At 46.0% G+C, this 16,074-nt stretch overlaps 1 protein-coding gene across 3 annotated transcripts in view; it reads left to right on the top strand.

The window, feature by feature from the left end:
- The window catches only part of PEX14 (peroxisomal biogenesis factor 14), a 156,173-nt gene that overhangs the window by 478 nt on the left and 139,621 nt on the right, over window positions 1-16,074 (top strand). The gene's annotated exons all lie outside the window — the stretch shown is intronic.

The following is a 16,074-nucleotide window of genomic DNA, read 5'->3' as shown; positions in this document are numbered from 1 at the left end:
GCCCCCTCCTGAGCCCCGCCCCTCCCCAGGTCCTCCCCACCCGGCCCCTCCCCCGGTGACCCCTCTTTGACCACATTCCGGAGCCCGGGCTCTGGTGTTTGGCTGTGCCCCCGGGTCCCCACTTCCCGCCTGCCAGCACCTCTGGTCCCACTTGAGCTTGTTGGGGAGGGTGACGGGACCCTTGGGAAGTCCCCAGCCTTGAGCTGCGAGGGCTTGAGAAGGAGAGGATAGATCGATCGTTCCCGGCTGTCCCCTCCGGGGAGGGGCCTGTTTCCATTAGGGTTCCCACTCCCTCACGGCCTCAGCCTCCTGGAGCGGCTGCCAGCCTCTTCATCTGTGGTCACCTTTGCGCTTCTCTCGTCAAGTTGGATAGTCAGAAATAATCTAGTCGAGCCCTCTCAGTGCGTTGATAGGAGAGGGACGCACTGTGACTAACAGACGCCACCAAGCTTTTGGCTGAGGACCCATCCTCGCTTCCCTGGGTTTGGTTTTGTTGGCCGAGGGCTCCGCTCTAGCTTTTCACCTGCAGATTCAGACAAATCCCACTCCAATAAGGGGACCATAAGGACCAGCGTTGACGCCTGTGCCTCTGCGGCCGGGAGGCAGTGGATGATAAGGTCTCCGAAGGGGTTTATAGTCCAAAGGTGGGGTGGGGTGGGGTGAGGAGAAAAGGGCTAAGAGACATCTTACATTTAACTGCCTATGTGGTGTCATGTTGAGCACAAATTACATCTATTATCTCGTTTAGTGTTCACTACAACCTTTATGAAGTGCAGGCTACTAACCTCCATTTCACAGAAATGAATACTAAGGGTTTGTGACATGCCCCAAATCGTGTGCTCTGTTGAGCCTGTATTGAACCTGTGTGACTCCACTAGTCATCCATACATTTTTGAGTTTAGTTAGGATTAGAATGAGGAAGAAGAAAATAGTTTCAACTTGGGGCCTCATTCCTCCTCTCCCATCTCCTTGAAGCACCTCTAAGAGTTTTCAGCAACTTACTAGTATTTCACTTCCTTTAGAGGCAGAAGACCACCGCTTAGTGTTTCTTACTGTCTTATTCTGCACGTCTGTTACAGGAATTGCACTTAAAGGAGTTGGTGTGTTCCCCCATACCAGTTTCTATTAGCAGTGTGAATGATTCAGGAAGAAGATGTCTTGATTGTAAAACATGGGAGATAACAAGGACTGATTCTGGCCGCCTCACTGTCAGGTGTTCTGGAGTTTGGCAAGTGTCGAGAGGAGGGCCTCTCCTTTCTTGCCTTACCACATTTAGTTTGCTGAAATACTAAGGCATCTTGGGGTCTGGGTTTCTCTGAATTGTTTTGTGTTAGGAATGCCCGCAGGCAGGGATTGAAGGGTGTCCTCAGTTCCTGATTCTTTTTTCTTTCTTAAGACGGAGTCTCGCTCTGTCGCCCATGCTGGAGTGCATTGGCGCAATCTCGGCTCACTGCCTCCCGGGTTCGAGCGATTCTCCTGCCTCAGCCTCCCAAGTAGCTGGGACTACGGGTGCCTGCCACCACACCTGACTAATTTTTGTAATTTTAGTAGCGACAGGTTTCACCATGTTGGCCAGGCTGGTCTTGAACTCCTGACTTCAAGTGATCTGCCCGCCTCAGCCTCCCAAAGTGCTGAGATTATATGCGTGAGCCATCGTGCCCGGCTCTGTTCCTGATTCTTATAGGACATTTAATTTGCCAGTGCTGTAAACAGTACTAAAAATCTTGCCACTTGGAGCCACTGTTATGCCCAAGGATTCTTTTGGTTTTGCAAGTTTGCCCTCTCTGTATATGTATTTAATAGAAAAGGATCTAAGGTCCTTTAAGGGGGCATGGCCATCACTTGTTTGATTTTCAGCTCTGCTTCTCTTTTGCCCTCCTTTCCAAAGCTGGTAGAGGTAGGATTGCAACAGAACATGCTGGCAGCCTGGGGGAAAAACTTGAACTTTTCTTTTTTTTTTTTGAGACAGAGTCTCGCTGTGTCGCCCAGGCTGGAGTGCAGTGCCGCGATCTCTGCTCATTGCAACCTCCGCCTCCTGGGTTCACGCCATTCTCCTGCCTCAGCCTCCCTAGTAGCTGGGACTATAGGCGCCCGCCACCATGCCCAGCTAATTTTTTGTGTTTTTAGTAGAGATGGGGTTTCACCGTGTTAGCCAGGATGGTCTTGATCTCCTGACCTCATGATCCGCCCACCTCAGCCTCCCAAAGTGCTGGGATTACAGGCGTGAGCTGCAGTGCCTGGCCAAAACTTGAACTTTTCATAATAGACTCTATGGCTATCTAACAAGAAGCAAATGCACACTTTTTGAATGAACCAATGCTCTTCAGCAATTGCCTGTTTCATTTTCAAGTCTTGATCAATCCAGTTTCCCATTTCTCCGATTAAAGCAGAGTAGGATTGAAAGGATTGTTTAGCTAATTCCCCCACGCCTTGTTGTGTAGGGTTAGAACTGTGGGGCTGAGCCAGTATTCTGTCTCTCACAGAAAGTTTGTTAGTTAGCCTTGTCATATCAATCTCTGGTTTCCAGCTGTTAAAGGTGAATAACCTTCTCTTCCCTTGAGAGGCAGTGTAGAATAGCGGTTACAAGTACAGGCTCTAAAGCCAGACCCACTGGCTTGGAATCCTAACTCCACTAACTTACCAGCAATGTCATCTCGGACAGATCTACTTAATTTTTCTAGACTTAATTTCTCCATGTGTAAAACAGGGAAAATACTAGGACCTATCTCATAGAGTTGCTCTGAGGACTAAATGAGTTATTTATTTATTTATTTATTTTTGAGACCGAGTCTCACTCTGTTGACCAGGCTGGAGTGCAGTGGCGCGATCTCGGCTCACTGCAACCTCCGTCTCCCAGGTTCAAGTGATTCTCCTGCCTCAGCCTCCCAAGTAGCTGGGGCTACAGGTATGCACCACCAGGCCTGGCTAATTTTTTTTTTTAAGTAGAAATGGGGTTTCACCATATTGGACAAGCTGGTCTCAAACTCCTGACCTCAGGTAACCTGCCCACCTCGGCCTCCCAAAGAGCTTGGGATTACAGGTGTGAGCCACTGCACCTGGCCCTAAATGAGTTATTTATGTAAAAATGCCAGAACAGTGCCTGAAACAATGTGTTGTCTATTATTATTATTACTCAATTTAATAAGCTCTGAGTTTTCACTCACAAATGGATCTAAACCTTTCTTCAAGTTCTATTACAACATCTTTTGGGGTATGATTTTTCATGTGTTGACTACTTGTCTAGTAAAGTTCTTTTATTCAGAAGTAATTCCTTAAAATTTCAAGGAATGCCCTGAATGCTAGTGTTTATTCTAGCTGTCCTTCATGACTTTTGCATTTCAGGAACATACTTACTTTTTCATAATGGTATAGTCTTTTTAGTCTATCCTCAAGACGACTTGTTGGAATTTCATTTATTGCTTCCTTTGTTCTGTGTTCCCCACATTGCTCTGTTTTATGTGGTTGATCTATTGATTGATTGAGACAGGGTCTCACTCTGTCACCAGAGTGCGGTGGTGTGATCATGGCTCACTGCATCCTTGCCCGCCCGGGCTCAGGCAATCCTTTCGTCTCAGCCTCCTGAGTAACCGGGACTACAGGTGCGCACCACCATGCCTGGCTAATGTATTTTTTTTTTTTTTTTTGAGACAGAGTCTCGCTCTGTCGCCCAGGCTGGAGTGCAGTGGTGCGATCTCAACTCACTGCAAGCTCCGCCTCCCGGGTTCGAACCATTCTCCTGTCTCAGCCTCCGGAGTAGCTGGGACTACAGGCACCCGCCACCACGCCCGGCTATTTTTTTTTTATTTCATTTTTAGTAGAGACGATGTTTCACCGTATTAGCCAAGATGGTCTCGATCTCCTGACCTCGTGATCCGCCCACCTCGGCCTCCCAAAGTGCTGGGATTACAGGTGTGAGCCACCGTGCCTGGCCTGGCTAATGTATTTTTAAAAAAATTTTTGTAGTGGTGAGTTCCTGGCTGGGCGTGATGACTCATACCTGTAATCTTAGCACTTTGGGAGGCTGAGGCGGGAGGATCGCTTGAGGCCAGGAGTTTGAGACCAGCCTTTGCAATATAGGGAGACCTCGTTCCTACTGAAAATTAAAAAATTAGCCAGGCATGGTAGCGCTTGCCTGTGGTCCCAGCTACTTTGGAGGCTGAGGTGAGAGCATCACTTGGGCCTGGGAGGTTGAGGCTGCAGTGAGCGGTGATTGTGCCATTGCCCTCCAGCCTGGGTGAGAGAGCAAGACCCTGTTTGGGGGCGGGGGAAGAGACAGAGAGAGAGAACGTGCTGAGATTATAAGCATGAGCCACCACGCCCAGCCAGCATGGCTGATCTCTCATTGAAGTCCTTTCTAGTGTGTACATGTTGGAGCCCGTAGGAATGAGAAACGTTATCTCTATTTCCCGACTTTCCTACTAGCTTTTCTTCCTTCGCTGAACAGCAGAGGCATGGTTCAATCTGATTACTTCACAGTTACTGAGTATCGAGTATTATTGCGGAAGGCAGATTTCCTATCTGTGGAGGTTCACTGGGTACAGTAAATTTTGCATTGAGAGGCTACAGAAGCAGGCAGGGAGAAGAGCAGAGTGAAAGAGTGGAAGAGCATGGCTTCGCATCCTGGCAGGTTTTCGTGGAACTTCATCACTCACAACTATTGGACTTATCACTCCACCTTTCTGAGTATGTTTTCTCCTCTGTAAAACGAGAGCAATAATAGTTACCCTTAAAGCTGGGTGTGGTGGTGCATGTCTGTAGTTCCAGCTACTCAGGAGACTGAGGCTGGAGGATTGCTTGAGCCCAGGAGTTGGAGTCTGTAGTGCACGATGATCACATATGTGAATAAACCAGTGTACTCCAGCCTGGGCAACAGAGTGCAACCCTATCACTTAAAAAATAAATAAATAAAAAATAATTACCCTTTTAGTGTTGACTGAAATCACAGATGTGAAGAGCACCTGCTGCATAGTAAGTGCTCAGAGTTAGTTTTCTTCTCCCAGTCTTTACATGTAGTTTTCAGAGTCTGTTGAACTCTTGAATAACAAACAGTAGGTCAGACAAGGTATTTGCCCTCTCAATGTTTTTTTTTTTTTTTTTTGTTTTTTGTTTTTGAGATGGAGTCTCCCTCTGTTGCCCAGGCTGGAGTACAGTGGCTCAATCTCGGCTCACTGCAACCTCAGCCTCCCAGGTTCAAGTGGTTCTCCTGCCTCACCTGCCTCAGCCTCCTGAGTAGCTGAGACTACAGGTGTGTGCCACTACGCCTGGCTAACTTTTTTTTTTTTTTTTGAGACGGAGTCTTGCTCTGTCTCCTGATCTGGAGTACAGTGGCACAATCTCGGCTCACTGCAACCTCTGCCTCCTGGGTTCAAGCGATTCTCCTGTCTCAGCCTCCTGAGTAGCTGGGACTACAGGTGCCTGCCACCATGCCCAGCTAATTTTTTTGTATTTTTAGTAGAGACGGGGTTTCGCCATGTTGGCCAGGCTAGTCTTGAACTCTTGACCTCAGGTGATCCACCTGCCTCGGCCTCCCACAGTGTTGGGATTACAGGTGTGAACCTGGCACCTGGCCTCAACTTTTTATTTTGAAAAATTTCTCACGTATAGAAAAGTTGAAAGGATAATACTGAGAACTTCTGTAAAATTCCCATAAAAACTTAACCAAGATGCACTGTTCACATTTTGCTGAATTTGCTTTATGTCAGTGTCTCTCTCTCTCTCTGTATATATATATATATATATATTTTTTTTTTGGAAGGATTTGTGGTAAGTTACAGACATCAAGGATATTTCATCCTAGAATATTTCACCTTCTCTCTCATAAGAGTAAGGTTATTCCCCTGTATAACCACAATGTCATTATCACACAAGAAATTTAAGTGCTGATAAATAGTATTATTTAAAACAGAATCTGCAATCAAATTTTCACACTTAAAAAAATCAGAATCTAGTGAAGAAACAGAGATTGCATTGATTTTTCTCTTTAGTTTTTTTTTTTTTTCCTTTCCTTCCTTTTTTTTTTTTGTTTGAGACAGAGTCTTGCTCTGTTGCCCAGGCTGGAGTGCAGTGGTGCAATCTTGGCTCACTACAACCTCCGCTTCCTGGGTTCAAGCAATTCTCCTGTCTCAGCTTCCCAAGTAGCTGGAATTATAGGTGCCCGCCACCATGCCTGGCTAATTTTTTTGTATTTTTAGTAGAGACAGGGTTTTGCCATGTTGGCCAGGATGGTCTCAAACCCCTGACCTCAAGTGATCCACCCACCTCGGCCTCCCACAGTGCTGGGAGCCACCGCGTCCAGCCTTAAACTTTGTTTGTTTGTTTTTTGAGACAGGGTCTTACTCTGTCACCCCGTCTGGAGTGGAGAGGTGTTATCACAGCTCACTGTAGCCTTGACCTCCTGGGTTCAAGTGATCCTCCAGCCTCAGCCTCCCGAGTAGCTGGGACTATAGTCATGCGCTATGATGCCCAGCTAATTATTTTTTGTAGAGGTCGGGTCTCGCTGTGTCGCCCAGGCTGGTCTTGAGCTCCTGACCTCAAGTGAGCCTCCCACCTCAGTCTCCCAGGCTTCTTTTACTTAACACATATTTTTGAGATTCATTCATGATGAGAACAGCGACAGTTTATTATCACTGCTTTATACAGTTATTGTATGAATGTGTTTGGCCATTTATTATTAACCATTCTACTCTTTTTTTTTTTTTTTTTTTTTTTTTGAGACAGTGTCTGGCTCTGTTGCCCAGGCTGGAGTGCAGTGGTACGATTTCGGCTCACTGCAAACTGCTTCCCAGGCTCAAGCCATCCTCCTACCTCAGCTCCCCTGGTAGCTGGGACCACAGGCGCATGCCACCACACCTGGCTAATTATTTTTGTATTTTTTGTAGAGACGGGGTTTTGCCATGTTGCCCAGGCTGGTCTTGAACTCCTGAGCTCAAGCAGTCTGCCTGTCTGGGCCTCCCAAAGTGCTGAGATTACCAGTGTGAGTGACCACATCTGGCCACCATTCTACTTTTTGTTTTTTGAGACTGAGTCTTGCTCTATCACCCAGGCTGGAGTGCAGTGGCGTGATCTTGGCTCACTGCAACCTCTGCCTCCCAGGTTCAAGTGATTCTTCTGCCTCAGCCTCCTGAGTAACTGGGATTATAGGCACCTGCCACCATGCCTGGCTAATTTTTGTGTTTTTAGTAGAGACGGGGGTTTCACCATGTTGGCCGGGCTGGTCTCGAACTCCTGACCTCAAGTGATCCACCTACCTTGGCCTCCCAAAGTGGTGGGATTATAGGCATGAGCCCCTGCGGGTGGCCCATCTTACTTTTTTTTTTTTTGAAATGGAGTCTCGCTCTGTCACCGGCTGGAGTGCAGTGGCGCAATCTCAGCTCACTGCAACCTCCATCTCCCGGGTTCAGGTGATTCTTCTGCCTCAGCCTCCCAAGTAGCTGGGACTACAGGCATGTGCCACCATGCCCGGCTAATTTTTGTATTTTTAGTAGAGATGGGGTTTCTTCATGTTGGCCAGGATGGTCTCGATCTCTTGACCTCATGATCCACCTGCCTTGGCCTCCCAAAGTGCTGGGATTACAGGCATGAGCCACCGTGCCTGGCCTGAGCCATTCTACTTTTAATGGACGTTAGATTGTTTCACCTTTGGGGTCATTACAAATAGTACTGCTGTGAAAATACCTGTACGTGTCTTTTTGTGAACATAATATGTGCATTTCTGGTGAGTTCATCTACGTTTTTTATTTTTTATGATATTGACATGTTTGGAGAGTCTGGACTACTTGTTTTGTGAAATGTTCCACCATCTGGATTTGTCTGATTTGTTCCCTTACATTTAGATCCGGGTTAAACATTCTTTTGTGAGAATATTATGTAAGTGACATCGTGTCTATCTGTGTATCATATCTGGAGGAACGAATCCCATTGTCGAAGATGAAGTTTGATTGTTTGGTTAAGGTGGTGTCTATCACATTTCTCCATCATAAAGGTAACTTGCTAAATTAGTTGCTTTCTTTGCAACTTTGCTAGTATTGTTTTAAATTTTTGAGACAGGGTCTCACTCTGTCACCCCGGCTGGAGTGCAGTGGCACAGTCATGGCTCGCTGCGGTCGTGACCTCCTGGGCTCAAGTGATCCTCCTGCCTTGGCCTCCCAAAGTGCTAGGATTACAGGTGTGAACATGGCCAAGTTTTTCTTTTTTTCTTTTTTGAGATGGAGTCTTGCTCTGTCTCCAGGGTGGAGTGCAGTGGTATGATCTCGGCTTACTGCAATCTCCACTTCCCAGGTTCAAGCGATTCTCCTCCCTCAGCCTCCGGAGTAGCTGGGACTGCAGGTGTGCACCACCACGCCTGGCTAACTTTTTATATGTCAGTAGAGACAGGGTTTCACTATGTTGGCCAGGATGGTCTCAATCTCCTGACCTCATGATCCACCCGTCTCAGCCCCCCAAAGTGCTGGGATTATAGGCGTGAGCCACTGCGCCTGGCCTGGCCAAGTTTTTTTTTTTAGTATTTTAGTTTAATATTGTATTGACTGACAAAGTCTTATGGCCTAAACTTTACTGTGGAATTCTAATAGGTGTGTTGTGATCAGTTTGAGTTTTGACAAATTGTATATACCTGTGTAACCACTACCACCCCTAAACCTGTGTAACCACCACTGCCACAAGTAAGATCAACAGTTTCAGTATCCCTAAATGTTCCCTTATGCCCCTTCCCATTGAATCCTTGCCTGTGGTCCTAGGAAATCTGAACTGTTTTCTGTTACTATAGAGTATATTTGTCCCTCCTAGAATTTCATATGAATGAATTCATTATGTATTCTTTTATGTCTTTTTTGGCTCAGAATAATGTTTGTGAAATTTATTTGTGTTATTGTATGTATCAGTAATTATCAGTAATGAATTACCTTTTTTTTTTTTTTTTTTGAGATGGTATTTTGCTCTTGTTGCCCAGGTTGAAGTGAAATGGCGCAGTCTTGGCTCACGGCAACCCCTGCCTCCTGGGTTCAAGAGATTCTCCTGCCCCAGCCTTCCAGTAGCTGGGATTACAGGCGCCCACCACCATGGCCGGCTAATTGGCTAATTTTTTTGAATTTTTAGTAGAGACAAGGTTTCACCATGTTGGCCAGAGTGGTCTTGAACCCCTGACCTCAAATGATTTGCCCACCTCGGCCTCCCAAAGTGCTGGGATTACATGTGTGAGTCACTGCGCCCAGCCAATTTTTTTTTATTTAGTAGAGATGGGGTTTCACTGTGTTGGTCAGGCTGGTCTCCAACTCCTGACCTCATGTGATCCAACTGCCTTGGCCTCCCAATGTGTTGGGATTACAGGCGTGAGCCACTGCGCCTGACCATGAATTACTTTTTACCACTGAGTAGTATTCCATCGTATGGATGGCTATATCTCAATTTGTTGATCTGTTCACCAGTTGATGGACATTTGTGGTAGTTTTTGATTCCCGCGTAACAGTATTACCACAAATTTAGCCGCTTGGCACAGCACACATTGATTACCTCATGGTTTCTGTGGGTCAGGAGTCAGGAAACCGCTGGGCTGAGTCTCACCAGGCTACTATTGAGAAATCTGTCAGGACTGTGGTCGCACACAAGGCTTGACTGGGGAGGGGTCTGCTTCCTAGCTTGTGTGGTTGTTGGTGGCATTCAGTTCCTTATGGACCATGAGACTGGAGACTTTAGTTTGTTGCTGTCAGCCAGCGGCCACCCTCAGTTTCTTGCCAAATGAGTCTTCCCACTTGCCTCCTCAAAGCCAGCAGAAGAGAGAGTCTCTTAGTAAAATGGACATTACCACCACGTATCTTACCCACATTAATGCAGTCACGTACATGCTGTCACCTTTGCCATATTCTGTTGGCCAGAAGCAAGTAACAGATCCTGGCCACATTTGAGTAGAAGGAACAGCACAGGGGCATGGATACCAGGAGGTGGGGATCATGGGGTCCCCTTAGAGTCTGTTCCCCACAGGATTCCTTCTCATTCTGGGCTACTGTGAGTATTTGTGTATGTATAAGTGTTTGCGAGGACATAGTCTTCATTTTTCTGGGGAAATAACCTGTAAGTGGAATGGTAGGCTCATGTAGTAAGTATGTTTAGCTTTGTAAGAAACTGTCTAAATTGTCTAAATGTTTTTAGCCATTCTGGTGAGTGTGTAGTGTTATTTATTTGTGTGTGGTTTTTTTTTTTTTTTTAGAGAGACAGGGTCTTTCTTTGTCGCCCAAGCTGGAGTGCAGTGGTGCAATCATACATAGCTCACTGTAATCTCCAAGTCCTGGGCTCAAGTGATCCTCCAGCCTCAGCCTCCTGAGTAGCTAAGACTCAGGTGCATGCCACCATGCCCAGCTAATTATTTTTTGAATTTTTGTAGCGAGGGGGTCTTGCTGTGTTGCGCAGGCTAGTCTTGAACTTCTGGACTTGAGTAGCCCTCCTACCTCTGCCTCCCAAAGTGCTGGAAGTACAGGCATGAACCACAGGGCCGAGCCTAAATATTTTTTTGTTTTCAGGATGCTGTTATATTTATGGATTTTATTTTTTAATTATTCAATGCTACTATGTAGAAATAAAATTGAATTTTATATATTGGTCTTGTATCTGCAACCTTGTTAACTTATAATTCTAGTAGGTTTTTTTTTTTTGAGACAGACTCGCGCTGTGTCACCCAGGCTGGAGTGCAGTGGCGTGATCTTGGCGCACTGCAACCCCCGCCTCCTGGGTTCAAGTGATTCTCCTGTCTCAGACTCCCTAGTAGCTGAGATTGCAGACGCCCGCCACCACGCCTGGCTAATTTTTTTGTATTTTTAGTAGAGACGGGGTTTCACCATGTTGGCCAGGCTGGTCTTGAACTCCTGACCTCAGGTGATCTGCCTGCCCCAGCCTCCCAAAGTGCTGGGATTACAGGTGTGAGCCACCGTGCCCGGCCTCTAGTAGCTTTTTTGTACATTCCTTGTGATTTCTCTATAGACGATGGTATCATCTGCAAATAAAGACAGCTTTACTTCTTACCTTCCCATTAATATGCTTTTAATTTTTCTTGCTTTTTTGCACTGTCTAGGACTTTGAGTGCAATGTTAAAAGTAACAGTGGAAGTGGATGTCCTTGCTTTGTTCCCGATTTTGGGGGAAATATTTTTAGTCTTCTACAGTTAAGTGTTAGCTATAGGTATTTTGTAATAGGTGCCTTTGTCAAGTTGAAGAAATTCAACTTTCATTTTTAGTTTGCTGAGTTTTTTTTTTTTTTTTAAATCATATGTGTTTTGAGGCCAGGCACAGTGGCTCACACCTGTAATCCCAGCACTTTGGGAGGCTGAAGCAGGAGGACTGCTTGAGGCCAGGAGTTCGAGACCAGCCTGGACAACATAGTGAGGCCCTGTCTCTATACAAATTTTTAAAAAATGAGTCTGACATGGTGGCACATACCTGGAGTTCTAGCTACTCGGGAGGCTGAGGCAGGAGGATGACTTGAGCCCTGGATTTCCAGCTTACAGTGAGCTATGTCACACCACTGCACTACAGGCACTATAGGCTGGCTGAAAGATGGAGACTCTGTCTATTTTTTTTTTTTTTTTTTGAGACAGAGTCTTGCTCTGTCACCCAGGCTGGAGTGCAGTGGCGCGATCTCGTCTCATTGCAACCTCCGCCTCCTGGGTTCAAGCGATTCTCTGCCTCAGCCTCCTGAGTAACTGGGATTACAGGCATCCACCGCCATGCTTGGCTAATTTTTTTGTGTTTTTAGTAGAGATGGGGTTTCACCATCTTGGCCAGGCTAGTCTTGAACTCCTGACCCTGTGATCTGCCCACCTTGGCCTCCCAAAGTGCTGGGATTACAGGCGTGAGCCATTGCACCCAGCCTGAGGCTCTGTCTCTTAAAAAAAAAAAATTATTTTTGAATGTTGTCAGGTGCTCTTTTTTGTCTCTATTGAGTTGATCCTTTTGTTTGCTTCCTTTCTTTTATTAATATGGTGATTTATGTTGATTGATTTTTGAAATGTTAAACCAATTTTTTATTCATTGGATAAATTCTACTCGATGTGTTATTCTTTTTATATATAGCTGGACTCAATAGTATTTTGTTAAGGATTTTAACATTTATGTTTGCGAGGGATATTATTCTATAGTTTTTTTGTATGTGGATGTGTAAAATCTTTGGTTTTTATGTCAAGATAGTACTGGCCTCATGGAGTGAGTTTGGCATTTTTTTTTTTTTGTATTCTTTGAAACAGTTTATATAAGATTGCCATTATTTCTTCCTTAAATGTTTGATAGTATTTACCAGTAAAGCCATCTGGGCCTAGAGTTTTCTTTTTAAGTTTTAATTATATACTTTATTACTTTTTCTTTCTTTCTTTTTTTTTTTTTTTGAGACAGAGTCTTGCCCTGTCGCCAGGCTGGAGTGCAGTGGCGTGATCTCAGCTCACTGCAACCTCTACCTCCCAGGTTCAAGTGATTCTCCTGCCTCAGCCTCCCAAGTATCTGGGACTACAGGCGTGCGCCACCACACCAAGCTAATTTTTGTATTTTTAGTAGAGATGGGGTTTCACCATGTTGGCCAGGATGGTCTCCGTCTCTTGACCTTGTGATCTGCCCACCTCGGCCTCCCAAAGTGCTGGGATTATAGGCATGAGCCACTGTGCCCGGCCTACTTTTTTTGTTTTTGAGGTTGAGTCTCACTCTGTTGCCTCGGCTGGAGTGCAGTGGCTTGATCTCGGCTTACTGCAACCTCTGCCTCCTGGGTTCAAGGGATTCTTCTGCCTCAGCCTCCTGAGTAGCTGGGATTACAGGCATATGTTACCACGCCTGGCTAATTTTTGTATTTTTAATTGCGAAGAGGTTTCACCACCTTGGCCAGGCTTGTCTCGAACTCCTGACCTCAAGTTATCTACCTGCCTCAGCCTCCTGAAGTATTGGGATTTCAGGCGTCAGCCACTGTGCCTGGCCTGTTACTTTTTTTATTTACATATTTTTAAATTATATATTTAGTTTTAAAAATAGATGTGAGGATATTAAACTTTTTTATTTTTTCCGGAGTCAGTTTTGGTATGTTGTGTCTCAAGGAATTTGTCCTTATCATTTCAGCTATCACTGCTCTCTACAACCTCCGCCTCCTGAATAAAAGCGATTCTCCTGCCTCAGCCTCCTGAGTAGCTGGGATTACAGGTGCCTGCCACCATGCTCGGCTAATTTTTGTATTTTTAGTGGAGATGCGGTTTCACTGTACTGGCCAGGCTGGTCTCAAAACTCCTGACCTCAGGCGATCCACCCGCCTTGGCCTCCCAAAATGCTGGGATTACAGGCGTGAGCCACTGCACCTGGCCTGAAATTTTTATTTTACATATTATACTTTTCATGTCTAGAAATTCTATTTTCTTTTTTTTTTTGAGACGGAATGTCACTCTGTCGCCCTGGCTGGAGTGCAGTGGTGTGACCTCGGCTCACGGCAAGCTCTGCCTCCTGGGTTCACCCCATTCTCCTGCCTCAGCCTCCTGAGTAGCTGGGACTACAGGTGCCCGCCACCATGCCTGGCTAATTTTTTTTTTTGTATTTTTAGTAGAGAAGGGGTTTCACCGTGTTAGCCAGGATGGTCTCAATCTCCTGACCGCGTGATCCATCCGCCTCGGCCTCCCAAAGTGCTGGGATTACAGGCGTGAGCCACTGTGCTCGGCCTCTATTTTCTTTTTATACCTTACATTTCTCTTCTTACTGTGACATGTTTTCATTTAAATACTTGAGTATAGTTGTAACACCTGTCTTACTGTTCTTGTCTACTGGTTATATCGTCTGGTTTTTCTTATTGTTATTGGTTACATTTTCCTGCTTCTTGACATATGTTGAAATTTTTAAATTAAATTTTATGTTTTTGAGACTGAGTTTTGCTCTTGTTGCCTAGGCTGGAGTGCAATGGCGCGATCTCGGCTCACCGCAACCCCCGCCTCCTGGGTTCAAGTGATTCTCCTACCTCAGCCTCCCAAGTAGCTGGGATTACAGGCATGCACCACCACACCCGGCTAATTTTTGTATTCTTAGTAGAGACGGGGTTTCTCCATGTTGGTCAGGCTAGTCTCGAACTCCTGACCTCAGGTGATCCGCCCGCCTCAGCCTCCCAAAGTGCTGGGATTACAGGCGTGAGCTACCGTGCCTGGCCATGTGTTGAAATTTTTTATTGGATGCTGGATATTGTGAGTTCAGTATTGTTGAGGTTATGGATTTTGTGGTCTTTAAAGAGTGCTTAAAGCTTTTTTCTTCTGAGCAGTTTTTTATGGTTTACTGTTATCATTTCAAGTCCTGTTTTTTAGCTTTGTTAGAGTGGATCTGGATAATCTTTAATCTAGGGATCATTTGACCTCTGGTCTCTCCTGAATGCCCTGTGAGGACACTCCAGTCTGGCTGCTTGGGACTCATGATTCCCCTGAGAGTTCTAAGAAATGGCAGCTCATAGCTTCTTCTTCACTGTGGAGTTTCACCCTATGCATGCACAAATTTTAGTATTCAGCAGAGACCTGAGGGAACCTCCAGGCAGATTTCTGGACCACTTTTTCTGCATAGCTCTTTCTTTCTGAAGTCTGTCCTGCAGCTTTCAGCTGCCTTGGCCTCCCTGAACTCTGATCTCTGTCTCTTCAACTTAAGTGGATGGCGTGCTCTGCTGGGGATCCCCCTCTCTCTCCAGGGCCTGAAATGTGTCTCCTGGCAGGAAGCCAGAGTGATTTTAGGGCCCAAGTAATTTGTTTCTCTGCTTTCAGGGATCGTAGTCCTGCACTGCCTGCTGTCCAATGTGTACACACAGTGGTTTTATTTATTTGGCTTAGTTTTCTAGTTGTTTACAGTGGGAGGGCAAATCTGTTCCCTATTACTCCATCATGACCCGAAGTGGAAGTGCATTGGTTGACTTTGAGCAGAGGAGTGACATGAAATAACTTATCATCTCCTCTAGTCCCAAATGTGAGGTGGTGGTATTATTACCGTTATTCCCATAGATGAGGAAACTGAGGCTCAGAGAGGTTGAGCAGCGTGCCCCCAAATCACTGAGTTCTTAATGCCAAAGCTTGTGTACTTTCTGTCACGCCACTGCATCTCAAAGGATATTGGTGGGATCGAATCTTATTCTTCCCAGCAGAGAACTACACAGACTGGCTTAGGACCTATCTGGAGTCGCAGTCACCGGGCAGATGCAGGATGGGTTCTCCTATCTGGAGTCGCAGTTACTGGGCAGATGCAGGATGGGTTCTCCTAGACCTGGAGCTTGCGCCAGTTGCTCAAATCTGTGAGCTGCTTGTGAGGTTGTTCTTTGTTGGACAGCAGGTCAGGATCTGGGAACGCCTTCCAGTTGGGGAAGGTCAGCGCCTTGGCAGCAGGAGTGAGAGCACCTTTGTCTCTACCAAAAGAAAAGCATTTCTCTCTCTGCTGCCGTAGTCTTTGCCTGACTTGTTTTTTTAAAGCAGTTTTCTGCTTTTGCTTTCTTCCCTTCCTGCTCTCCCCATTCGGGCCTCTAAGGATCCTGGGCATGGATTGCCTTAGATCCTTTTCTTACATCGTTACAATAGATGCCTGTGGGTGGTTTCTAAGCCTTTTTTTTTTTTTTTTTCTGAGACAGAGTCTCACTCTGTTACCCAGGCTGGAGTGCAGTGATGTGATCACAGCTCACCACAGCCTCAACCTCCTGGGCTCAGTTGATCCTCCCACTTCAGCCTCCTGGGTAGTTGGGACTTACAGGCGTGTGCCACCATGCGTGGCAAATTTTTGTATTTTTTAGTAGAGACAGGGTTTTGCCATGTTGCTCAGGCTGGTCTCGAACTCCTGGGCCCAAGCGATCCTCCCACATCGGCCTCCCAAAGTGCTGGTGTGAACCACCATGCCCGGCCTTGTTTTTTTTTTTTTTTTAATCATGGACTACTCTGTGAAGATTTCCAGGATCAGTTGGAGATGAGGTTTTGCTATGTTGGCCAGGCTGGTCTTGAACTCCTGACGAGGTGATCTGCCTGCCTCGACCTCCCAAAGTGGTGGGATTACAGGCGTGAGCTACTGTGCCCGGCCTGCTTCGATTGTTTAAACAGCTAGCATGGTGGAAGATTTTAAA

The sequence above is a fragment of the Pan paniscus genome, chromosome 1 (assembly GCF_029289425.2).
Source record: "Pan paniscus chromosome 1, NHGRI_mPanPan1-v2.0_pri, whole genome shotgun sequence".
In the NCBI taxonomy this organism is placed as follows: Eukaryota; Metazoa; Chordata; class Mammalia; order Primates; family Hominidae; genus Pan; species Pan paniscus.
The sequence above is the reverse complement of the archived record's forward strand: the minus strand, read 5'-3'. Positions and strand labels throughout refer to the sequence as shown.